Source organism: Mauremys reevesii, unplaced genomic scaffold, assembly GCF_016161935.1.
Source record: "Mauremys reevesii isolate NIE-2019 unplaced genomic scaffold, ASM1616193v1 Contig1, whole genome shotgun sequence".
Classification (NCBI taxonomy): Eukaryota; Metazoa; Chordata; order Testudines; family Geoemydidae; genus Mauremys; species Mauremys reevesii.
Genome location: NW_024100715.1, coordinates 4910931 through 4923523, shown reverse-complemented (window position 1 = coordinate 4923523; position 12593 = coordinate 4910931). Strand labels below are relative to the sequence as shown.

The window sequence follows — 12593 nt, the reverse complement described above, 5'->3', positions numbered from 1 at the left end:
TGACTTTAAAAAAAAGGAAAAAAAGGTGGGGAAAAAAAAGCCTTTCCTTTCTTAGCAACCGGTTCCCTATGAAAAGTTATGATTTAAGGGATGTGCCAGAATATGTATTTCTGGTACCAATAGGGTTACTATATTTCCAGATTTAAAAATTCCTCCCAGACAGCAATTTAAAAACCAAAAAGTCTGACATGTCCAGGAAAATATGGCTGTATGTTAACACTACCTACAGTTCTTTTTTAAAAAGATGGGCCTGAACTAGAAATGAACTCCGCTTCACATGTGTGGGTCCCCGCCAGGGGCGGCTCTAGAAATCAGGCTGCCCCAAGCAGCGCGGTGCGCTGCGCCGCCCTTCCCCGGTCCCGCGGCGGGTCCCCTCTTCCCGCGGCTCCGGTTGATGCGGGAGCTCAACCGGAGCCGCGGGAAGAGGGGACCCGCCGCAGTCATGCCTGCGGCAGGTCCGCTCGTCCCGGGCTCCGGTGGACCTGCCGCAGGCATGCCTGCGGCAGGTCCACCGGAGCCAAATGCCGCCCCCCCGGGAAAGGGCCGCCCCACGTGCCTGCTTGGCGCGCTGGGGTCTAGAGCCGCCCCTGGTCCCCGCCACTCCCTGGGAGTGTGCTAGGGTGACCAGATGTCCCGATTTTATAGAGACAGTCCCAATCTTGGGGTCTTTTTCTTATATAGGATCCTATTAACCTCCACCCCATCCTGATTTTTCACACTTGCTGTCTGGTCACCCTAGGGTGTGCACATGTGTGTGGGTACCAGCTGCTCTCTTCTCCCATCATTGAAGCAGGTGTGCAGGGTTACTGCCCAGGGAATTGCAGGGCACCAGTGGACATGGGGCTGGCTGCAGGCAGGGCAAGGGGTGCAGCAATGGCTGGAGACAGGGGTGGGTGGGGTGGGGTGGGCTGGCTGGCTTCAAGCAGGGCCATAGGGGGGTGTGGCATAGATTGGCAGTGCTGAAGACAGAGGAGTGCAGGAATGGCTGGCTTCAGGCAGGGGGGGTGCAGCATGGGTTGGCTGGAGACAGGGCACGGGGTGCAGGTACAGGGGGTACAGACCACCCGGTATGGTAAGTGCTCCCTCCTCCTCCTCCCTCCCCCACCAGAGTAACAGCAGCCACCTGGGGCTCCCCTGCTTCCACAGCCCTGGCCATGTACACAGCTGCCGGAGCCCTGGGGGAGCGGCGGGGCTCCAGTGGCTATTTAAAGGGCTGGGGCAATAGAAGCAACAGGGGCGATGGACTTTTTAAGTAGCCCACAGATCCCAACAGCCCTACCCCATGGCTCCAGCAGTGTGGCAGTGGTGGCAATTTAAAGGGCCCGCAGGCCCTTTAAATTGTCCCCTGGAGAAGCCGGGCCACCCCGGTACAGTGCACTGACTCTTGCCAATACACCGAACCAGGGCTTGGGCACGGGACCCTCTTAGGGGCAGGGCCCGATTCAGGGGAATTAGTTGAATTAGCCTAAAGCCGGCCCTGCCAGTATATCCAGGACATTAGTAGCACACTTTTCCCCCACCAATACCTAGCAGTTGCACTGTCATCTCCCATAGCTACTTAGGTTGCAGCTTTATTGTTAAACCTAAATTGGGAAGAAAGACGACTGATTCAGAACTTCTTTAATGGTTACTTTATCGCTAAAGGGTGTAGTGGGGTATAGACTTGGAGAGAGGAAGGTTTCTATGATGTAGGCAAGATCAAGTATTTTATCCAAAACCAGAATACGAATGGCGCTGGTCTTCTGGGTGTCTGACCTTGAGCTATTGTCAAAAGTTTGAGGGTGACTCGTCTCCTTCCTCATATTTTGGTTGAGGATTGTATTGATAAAGGGATTGGCCTCAAAGACCTGGTTGTAGGACTCTGCCACGGTGTAGTTTTCATCTTGGATTGCCTGGTCCTAATTATAGTAAAGCATGCACTTTAGTCTTTGTAATTATATCTTATAACTCTTTTGCTTTTTATGAAGACAGGAGTAAAAGAAAAGTAGCTGCAATATTTTCATACTAAACTAATGCTGAAAATGTACATAATTTCAATCAGACTCCTAATCTTAATTTTTGCTTAATTTTCTTATGGATTTATTTATTATGGTGGGAAACTGCTATAGGGAAGTACACTTCTCCTATATAGGTCATAAGGATCCTATCTGTCTGAAACTGGCTGCTCTTTCTTTCTTTGATCTGCAGAGTGACTGATGCTTTTCAGACATCAGTTGTGGGTACAGAAGGGTTTCATTGCATCTTCTCTCTTGGCACCAGCTACTGTTCTCCCTTCTTGTTGTATTGATAGTGGGTGTGTGTGTCTCTCCTTTCTTTAAAATCATATATGCTACGGACAGTCTTGTCCTCTTCTCCTCTCCTGATGTCAGTGTAGATGCAGGCGGTGCAAAATGTACTACAGTCATATAGTATCTCAAATGCAAAGCTACATTTCAATGATCTGAGGTTTGAAGAACAATGTGGAACTAGCTGTTTTATGGGATGTCTCGATTTCATTCCTGTAGTAACATAACTGGTGATAGGAAAGCAGGGAGAGAGAGAGGTGTGTGCTCTGCAAGGCTGCTGGCCACGGGGCCAATGGGTGTGGGTGGGCTGGGTAGGATCGCGGGAGTCACGTCTCAGGGATCTGCCCCACTCCCCAGCACTGCTCCAGCTCTGAGCTGTCTCCACTGCCTGGGACTTGTGGGGCCCCACCTGCCTCCCCGGGGGAAGAGCCACCTGGGACCGGTGCAGAGGCTGGGCCAGTCTCAGCCACTCTCAGGGAACAGTCGGGGAGGGGGGAGGCTCAGCTGGGTCCTGAGAGAGCCTGGCCCCGGTAGGCTCTGCTCCTGCTCCAGCCTGGCTGCTTCCACCACTCCCAAGAGGCCACAGTTCTCCTGCCCCAGGACCAGTTCTGGCTGCGCTGCCATCTCAGCCTCGCAGCCACAGTCACCTCCCATCAGGGCCGGCTACTGTGGCTGGGGGCTAGGGTTTGGGAGAGTAGGTCTCTAGGGGGTCTGGGTAGGTGCTGGGCACTGGGGGGGGGAGATCTATGTGTTGGGGGCCTGTCAGTGGGGGAGATCTGTGTGTGTGTGGGTGCTGGGAAGTGTGGGGGGTCTGTGCGGGTCACTGCAGTTGGGGTGGGGGCACTGGACAGTGAGGGGATCTGTAGGGGGGCTCTGGGTGGGAAGGTGTGGGGCACTGTGCAGTTGTGGGAGGGCTGTGGGGGGTCTTCAGCTGGGGGGCACTGGTCAGTGAGAGGATCTGTAGGGGGGTTTTGAGTGGGTGGGGGAGTGATCTGGGAGTGCACTGGGCAGGGGGGTTTGTGGGGGTCTCTAGATGGTGCAGCACTGGGTGAAGGGAGTCAGAGGGGTTCAGGGCAGGGGATTTGTGGGGGTCTCTGGGTGGTGTGGCACTGCGCGTAGGGAGCCAGAGGGGTGCTGAGCAGGGGGTAGCATGGTGCAGCATGGGCCCACACCCAAGGGGAAGAAGCACAATGGCAGTGCAGGGCTGGGCTGGACAGCATGGGTCTGGCAGCTCCTGGTTTGTAAACAGTGCCCTTGTACTGGGCTGGGTGGAGTGGGGCTGTCCCTGCCGTGCCATGACTCATATCCCATTGCCCCAAGTCAGCCCCTCGCTCTGAGGACTCTGCCCCCATGCCTCATGTCCCCATTTCCCCCATGGGGACCCACAAATATGTTTAGCACCGGGCCCACAACAGGTTAATCCGGCCCTGTTTGGGGTGCAGGCTCTGGGATGGAGTTGGGGGTGCAGGAGGGTTGCAGGCTATGGGGAGTTTGAGTGACGGGTGCAGGCTCTGACCTGGGGCAGGGGATTGGGGTGCAGGAGGGGGTACAGACATGTGGGCTCTGGGAGGGAGTTACCAAATCAGCACGTTGTATAAGAGAAAGGAGCTGCAGGGATTTCATGTAGACATAGAAAATGATAGAAGAGACTTTTACATAGTCAAAATGTGAGAGGCAGAGTTTGAGGGAGGGCGGGGGCGTCTGTACAATATTTCCCCACATTCAGTCTCCTGGCTGGAGCAGTAACAGCCCCGCAGCACTTATATAAGATAGAGGAGCTCCGCTGTCTACGCTTTGACAGTGTAGGAATCGGGCTGCCGGTGCCTTTAAGCCCCAGCCCCAGGAACCCGCCCCCTGCTCCAGGGCTGACACGGGGCACAACTGAAAACAGCCTGTGCCCCCCCCCACAGCCCCGACACCCCCAGATCTGCGAGCCCAGCAGGTGGCTCATCCCGAGGGGCCACTGTCCCCCCCCACCCCCTCCCTAAACGGGGGTTTTGTCCCCGCACAGGGTCTGGCAGCGTCTCCCCTCCCCGGGGCTTAACCGCGGCTACCACCCCCACCCCGATTTTTCCCCCTCAGCCTCTCTCCTGCCGCTGCCTGCAGCAGCTTGAACCCTTCTGTCCAGTAAATTTGTGTCCCCCGCTCAGACCCTGGCAGCCCCCCCGCTGCGATTTGCCCCCTTGAGCATTTTAAACGCCCCCAAAGAGCAGGCAGCAAATCGTGAGTAGCAGTGAGGGCAGAGAGAGGGCAGTGGCGACAGCGGAGGTTACTGGGCATGCTCAGTTCGGCTGCGCATGCTCAGTGCAGCCAAAGTAGCAAATCGGGAGCGGTTCATTTTTCTGATGGTACACCTGAAGCTCTTGGGGTTACAGCCGCCCTGGTCCCTCGTAACAGGGACACAGACGCTGCGCTTCCAAAGGAAGAGGGGGGAGGGTCTGTGCGGTTGGCGGGAAATGGGGTGTCGGATTTTGGCGGATCTAAAGTCCCTGGTGCCAACTGCACCCAGGGGCGGCTCCAGGCCGCAGCGCTCCAAGCCCGCACTGGGAGCGGGTCCCGCGCTAAGCTGTGGCGGGAGCGCTGGGTCTCCTGATTGGCTGGCGGGGAGCGGTTAGAAAAGCGCGGGCTCCCGCAGAACGCGGCCCTTGGCCTGTCCCGGTCCCTGTCCCGCGCGGCTGCAGGCGCCAGGTAAGACGCTGCCGGTGGGTCCCAGGTTACTGCCCTTCCCCGGCTCGGGACCGGCCCGAGCCCCACGCGCTGGGGGGGCACCGCTCACGCGCTGGCACCATCCCGCCTTTCCCCGCCACCGGAGCGTCCCCGCTGCACCCCCCTGCGGTTCCCCCCCTCCCCCCGAGTTATTGGCCGGCCGGGCAGTGACCCCCCCCCCGGTGCTTTGATGGAAACGGGCACCCGGGGGCTGGCCTGGGTCTCGCGTCCCCCTCTGGCGCTTGCCGGGCTGCTGCGGGGGGGGCTCTGCTCTTCCCGCCCCCAGCTGGGTGCCTGGCCGGGCGGGGGGGCCCGTAGCAGACCGGGTCTCTGAAGCCCTGGGTGGGGGGGGGCGATGGGGTTAAGGGGGTTTAATCACCATGGCACCGCCCCTGGCGGGGGGTTGGGCTGCTGGGCAGGGAACGAGAAACCACAAATCGCCCCTGCCCCTGACCTGCTGCGTCCGTCAGATCGGCTGGAGAGTCCGGACGGGGGGAGGAGCAGGGCCAGGACCCCCGCCCCGGCGGCCGCTGAATGGGACCCAGGCAGGCCGAGAGGAGCCGAGAGGGAGCGCGGAGCCGGGGCTGCTGAGAGCCAAGAGCTGCTGCAGGGGAGAGCTGAGAGCGATGGAGACCCGTTGGAAGCCAGGTAATGGGGTGTCGCTGCCTGGGACCAGGCTGGAGAGACCCTGAGGCTGCCCCACATGGGCCCATGTTCTCAGTGGCAGCAGCCAGTGCCCAGAACCCCCCGTCTGTGGGCAGCAGGGACTGGGTCTCCCCCAGGGGCTCTCAGGGCACCGATCCCGGCTCACAGCTGCTGCCTGGCGCACACAGCGGTGCCCGTGGGGCTGGGCAGGGGCCTTTTGGGCTGGGTGTGTCAGACCCCCTGGGACAGCCCTGGCCCAGCTCTGCCTTGTTCCTTCTCCCCCCTTCTGCTGTGTGTGGCCAGTGTGAGACCCCAGTGTGCGGGGACAGGCGCACTCGGCCATGTGGGCCCAGCCAGCGCTTGGCAGGGGGCACGGCGGGGATGGGGGCAGCTTGAGCTCCTGCCACCCAAACATGCGGGTCCTTGTCTCTCTGCCCCTGAGCTCACCAGGCCCCGTGACAGCCTGGCTGGGGGTGCCCAGGGAGGGCACTGGGCTGAGGGGAAGGAGGGACTGTTCTGCCAGCCCCAGCCTGCCTGAGCCTCCAGGCTCCTCTCCCAGAGTATCTGATGGAAGGTGCAGTCAACAGAACGGTGCATGTGTAATGCTAACAGGCCCCAGTTGTTGATTTGTGGGAGGGGAATCGAACTGGACACCTGGAGCTTAGTGCATGAGCCTCTACTGCATGAGCTAAAAGCCAACTGGCTGTTAGCTAAGGCTGTAGAGCAAACTCATTTTCTCTCTCTCTGGAAGTGGTCTCAGTGCCACTAGATGAGACAACATCACACCCAGAAGGTGTGTGGGTTACACATGTTCTAGGGCAGCTCTAGCCCTGGTGCTGTCAGTGAGACATGTCCACGCAGCCCGGCCTGACAGGTCTTTGTGTTTCAGAACCGCCTTGTAACTGCAAGAGACTCACAGTCACCCTCACAATCGTGTTCTTAGGTGTCATCATCGCTGTTATTGTCCTGGCAGGTGAGTTCTCTGCTCTCCGTCCCCCCTCTCTGTGCATCCCATTGGAATGGGCAGCATTGGCTCACACAGCGTAAAGTGGGATCTGTGAGGTTGGGGTTCCACTCCTATAGGTGCAGGGAGCCCTCAGGACACAGTGAGGTCAGGTGATGGAGATGTCGCTGGTCAGAGGCTCTTAGATCTGAAAGGCTCCTTGCTGTGCCCTGTCCCTTCTAGGCAGTACTGGAAGGGGCCCAGCAAGCCTGGCAGCCTTTCTCCTGGGGGCCTGTATATTCCCAAATCCAGCTCTGTACATGGTGTGAAACGTGAAATTGTGCCTGTGGCGGGTTCCCCAGGGTGCAACCTGGAACTTGGGTGCCACTGATCCCTCTGTCCCTCCAACCTAGGCTTCCTCTCGGACTGTGATGCTGTTGCTAAGCCACAAACCTTTGTCAGGTACTGTACTTACACCGCCATCCACAGGCAGGGGACACACCCAGCTTCTCCCAGTTCACTCATGAACTAACAATAGAGAGGCACCCTGCAATTTCCCCAGCCTAGGATCCCAGAACTGTACTGTTTTGCCTGAGTAAAATCGCAATCTGAGTTCTATAAACTAGACAGGATTTGAGTGAAGCAGTGTCTGACCCTGGTAGATGGTACAGTTCCTTAATACTCAGGCTGGGATTCTTCTTTCCACCCTAGGACCACCTCCCCTATTAGTCTTTTACCTCCAGACATGTTTCCAGGTGTTGACTTGTGGGAGAAGTGAGGCCAAAGGGTGATGTTACTTCCCCCTTTTATAGTTTCTTCCAGCTTGCTGGAAAGATCCTTTGCTATGACCTGAATCAAGCAGTCTTCATTGTCTACCTGCTCTCTCTGAAAAGTCTCCGTTGTATACGGTTCCTGAGATACACCTTGGGAGTATGGATTCCTTTAGTGGGCCATCAGCAGCATCTGGCTGCTCCATGGTTGTACCTGAAAGGCTGGTTGTGGGTGTTCCTAACCTCGCAACATATTTCTGTAATACATGTAGCAAAACTTCATAACTTCCCGTCTAATGACAGCACATACAATCCAACAGGATATTAATGTTCAACAGATCAAGACTTTTAAAATGAAGCCTCACAAGGCAAACTTTCTACAAAACATAGAATTATATGACAGTGGTGAATAGGGGGGGTTCCAGGGTGCTGCTTTGAAGCACAGCATGCCACAGTGCCCCACACAGCTGAGTTTCTTCCTGAAATGAGTGACACAAACCACACACTGAGCAGCACCAGAAAGCATCGTATGCATTGACTGCCCTGCCCTGTTCATGTGTGAGCACTAATGTGTACAGCACGCTGTACTGTGAAATCTCCAGGGAAATCCATGCCTGGCACATGACTTTATCTATCTTTGATCACCACTGCCCCAGCTGCTAATATTTTCCCAGACCTAAGTGTGTCCCAATCCCAGACACAAGGAAAGTCTTAAAACCAGCTACAGAGTTATTGTGGTACAAAATGAACAAAAAACGTGACGTGCACAAAAATGGCTGGAGGCGTTTGTGTCAAACTCCTCCTCACCCCAAAAGGGAAACAACATGAGATCTCCCTGAAGCTGAGAGCGAGCAGAAGTGATTCTGGGGGGAGGGGGATCACCCATTGACATGGTGTTTGGAATGGCTTAGCAACTCTTCCCATAGTGACCCTGATAACCCTGTCTCGTTATTCACCTAATGCGCTGACCTTGCCAGTAGCTGCTTGGCTTTGGTTATGGGTGACCTCACTGCTGCTCTCTCATGGCACTGAAAGAGTTACACTGCAGTGAGGGCTTCCAGCGAGTTTCCTTCTAGCTGCTGTATTTGGGGGAAGAAAGGTCTGTAGGTAAGAGGTGAATCAAGTTACAGTGTTCCTGGCTGCTCAGGGGACCTCCACACTGCAATTAGACGCTTGCGGCTGGTCTGAGGCAGCTGACGCAGGCTCATGGGGCTTCTTGGGCTAAGGGACTAATTGCAGTGTAGCTGTTCAGGCTCAGCCTGCAAACAGATCATGGCAAACATCTCCCTCACCCTGCGGCTGGCTGAGCTGGACGGACCCAGGGAGCGGGTGTTCAGTCGGGTGAAGAGAAGGGAGTTTGTTCCCGTCTTCATCTCAGCCTGCCTCTCCTGGGAAGCAAAGAGCAGGGGGAGGACCCCAGGCTAGCAAAATTCCTTCTGGTAATAGGCCTAGCAAATCAAATCGTGTTGAGGTTGACCTCTTACCCATTAATTGTTCTTCCCCTGCTGTCTCCCAAAAATTGTCCCCTCCCTCTGCAGCTCCCTACCCACCCCCTGCTCTAACACTGAGCTCGAGCCCAGTTCTCTGTGCTGGGATGCGAAGCATGAGCTATTAGTCAGCTGCAACCCTATTGAATGTGAACCTGAGAGAGTGAGACCAGGGTCAGGTAACCCCACTCTGGCGCTGGATTCTCATCGTTGTCCTGGCTCCCTCCCAACACCTGCTGAGGGGTTTGAGGCATCTCAAAACCTGGGACGTAGGGGCGCATCTCCCCATGGTTTTTGTGGCCAGGCGGCAGGTCTCACTCACACTACGTGTTACTTTCTCATTCCCAGTGCAGAGATATAAGCTTCCTTCAGCTGATCTTGGCCCCCCCGCTGTGCCCTGCTGCCCGGACGGCTGGATCGGGTACCAAGGGAGATGCTACTATTTCTCAGAGACTGAAGGGAACTGGAACTACAGCCAGAGCCAGTGCTCTGCACTCAGTGCCTCCCTGGCTGGGATCGACAGTGAGCAGGACATGGTGAGACTCTCTAATTGTGATACACGACCTTGGCTTAGTGGTGGCTGCTGCAGTAGGACCTGGGCTCTGACTCCTCTTGTGCCATCAGCTGAATGCCAGGCCTAGCAGGACCTAGGGCTCCTCTAGTGTCAGTGTGTGACCCTGGGGATCACCCATTCTCTTCCTCCCCTCCCCCTCCAATAGGAGACTGCCTGTCTCTAAGGCTGAGCTGGCTCAGGCATCTCCTGGCCTATTGAGCTGCATGGAGGGGGACTGAGAACCCAGCTCAACACAGCCAGAGCTGCTCCTGTGCAGAGGAAAGAGCAGCCAGTTGGGGAGAGAGGACGTCTGGGCCCTGGCCCCTCCTGGCTGAGAATAGGGGGGAGGACGTCTTCTCTCAGTCCTAGCCCTTCCCCAATGCAGATTGTCTCCTCTCTCCTTCCCCTGCGATGGTGAGGGGAGCTCAGCTGCTCTGTAAGACGGGGCTTGCAAACAGAACCTGGCCTTGCATGGGGGGTGGGCGCAGCTTAGACCCAGCAGCACCCAAGAGCTGCCCCAGCCCAAGGCAGATTGGGGTGAGGGGGAGCTGGGTTTGGGGTGGGAAGGTTAATACTGAATTACCCAGAGCTGGGCAAGAGGGAGGAGAAAATCCCCTGCCACCCCCTGGAAACACTGAGCCCTTCCGTGTACACCTGGGATTCCCTGCCCAGAGCCTGGGGGAGCAGCAGGGCCGGGGCTCTGACACCACCTCTCCCTTTGCTGTTTTTAGGATTTCCTGCTGCGCTATAAAGGCAAACCCGACCACTGGATCGGCCTCTGGAGGGAGCAGGAGCTGGGCCAGCCCTGGAAATGGGCCAATGGCACCGAATTCAACAACCTGTGAGTCTTTCTCCCATCTCTGCATTCCCTGGGCTTTGGGTCCCCGGGGTCTGAGATACCATGTTCAGGTCGATCCACCAATCAGTGCTGTGGAACCAGCCAGAGCGCACTCAGGTTCTTGCGTACTCAGTGCATTAGTGATGGATGGAAGCCAGTGTCTGCCTGGGATTCGCAGCTCCTCCTCGCAGTGCGGTGTTGGGCCTGAGATGCCATCCCTTGGGTTACTCCCCACCCCCCTCTGTTCCTTCCCCTCTGACTGCCAGAAGCTGGGACTGGATGAGGGGATGATCACTCGATGACAGCCCTGTTCTGTTTGTTCCCTCTGAAGCATCTGTCACTGGCCTGTATCAGAGGACAGCACACTGGGCTAGATGGACCATTGGTCTGACCCAATATGGTCGGTTTTAGGTGCTTACCACTGAATTGTATTTAAAAAGGCACTTGGTGGCTGGCGATAGGCCAGAAAATGTGCCCAGAGTGGCTTAGGAAGCCAGTCAGTTGACAACCTGTTGTTTGATCCCAGTCAGATATTGTCATGTGTTCCAGGACGAGTGCCCTGGTGTAGGCAACAGCCTGCCTTTGTGATTGCGTCATGGGGCTGTCTGTTAGCAGGCCTGCTTGGGCGTGTGTCTGCACTGCAGCCGCTATCAGGCCTCCCAGCCCAGTAGACAGGCTGGAGCTAGCTCAGCAGAAATAGCTCCTCACCATGCTGACACTCACCTGGAATCTCCCCCTGGGGCAGTTTGGGTGGGTTGGGCCTGCTGGGGCCCATAGAAACCCAGCTGGATGTATGGGGGGAGCAGGACCTGGGGTTAAAATATCCACCCAACATAGAGGCTGCATGGAGGCCAGTGGATCAAAGAACCTCTGTTGGGCCTGCTGTGTCACTGTCCCCTTTCTAGCTGCCCCCTTGTGTTGGGGGCGGGGCCTGTGGCTGGTGCAGGAAAGGGAATCATGAGGGGCTGGGAGTGCAGCAGCTCCCTGCACTGTGCAAGTGTCTCCCCCTGTCTGTGACTGATGGGAAATGCCCAACTCCTGCCTGACACCAGCTCCCTGGCTTCTGTCTTGCAGGTTTGTGGTAAGAGGAGGAGGAGACTGTGGGTATCTAAATGATGAGGATGGAGTCAGCAGCTCGCGGTGCACCAATGAGAGACACTGGATCTGCACCAAACCCGATGAGTTTACAAAGGCAAAGGAGGATGCTGTGGAAGGGGGATGATAAGAGTATTGTGGAAATTAGCCCTGGAAAAGCCTGACTGTGATCTCTGTGACCATCACATCTGACGAACTCCAGAATATCAGGGAATGCTCTGAGTGTCACTGGGCAGAACACTGTTGATTTTGGTGAAACCCAGAAACACTATGTGCATGTCTTGTTTCCCCCACCAATGTTCCCTCTAATTTTTTACACTCATGTGTGGAATGAATTTTATGTGCACCACTATGGAGGTGATGATGGCAGGGGTGAGGTGGAGGGGCTCGGCCTGTGGGAGGCAGCTAAGGGCTGGGGTGGAGGGTTGGGGTGAGGGCTGAGGGTGAGGATTCTGGGGTGGGGCTAGGTGTTATACCAATATAATAAAAACCAGCAGAATCTTATTAAGAGGGATAAGGCAAAGATGCCACATTTATTGTAAATACCATAACAAAACAAAAGACAACAGTAAACAACATTGTTTTGCTATTTACTTCTATCACTACTTATTCCTCTCTCTCTCTCATTCATTCATTCATTCAGGTTCTGTATAGATGTTAGTTACCAGCCTAGCCGTTGCTCATGCCAAGCTACTGGCCAGGTATCTTGGTCATGAGGATGGAGCTGAGTCTGTGTCAGATGCATCTTATGCTCCTGGAGGCTGGCAGCAGAACCATAGACTCAAAGTCCTCAGTCTTCAGAGTCCAGCTTTATAGGAATTTATTCCTATGTCAGTTCATGAGAGTTGCTTCATTCTGCTGTTGCTAAATCAATCAGCAGGTGGCTGGCTCCATGTTATCAGATGTTTGTTTTTAATGCCTTTGAGGTGTGGTGGGGTGAATTCCAGTTTGCCCTCCGGGGTTAATCTTGTTGATCCCACTTGACACCTTTTTTGGCCAACACTGAATTCTTCAGGCTGGTAACTCCCTAACCATTCATTCATTATTTAAACTAGGCACTCATTCCACATACATTTTCTATTTTAATCGCATCTATTTTACTGTCTCTTTACCTTTTGGGGTGTTAACAATTTATGTGAGACTCCCTGTCTTTTAACAATCAAAAATAAAGTGAGATGAAAACTTACAGAGGGTGGGGGTCTCTATCTATATACTATAACAGCTATTGTTTTGGCTTACTTAGAGTTAATTAATGTTTAACAAGTTTTATA

General features: G+C 55.4%; 1 pseudogene; it reads left to right on the top strand.

Annotated features, from left to right (window-relative positions):
* The first annotated feature begins 4901 nt into the window (after positions 1-4901).
* LOC120392528 lies at positions 4902-11745 on the top strand (annotated as a pseudogene).
* Positions 11746-12593: the final 848 nt, after the last annotated feature.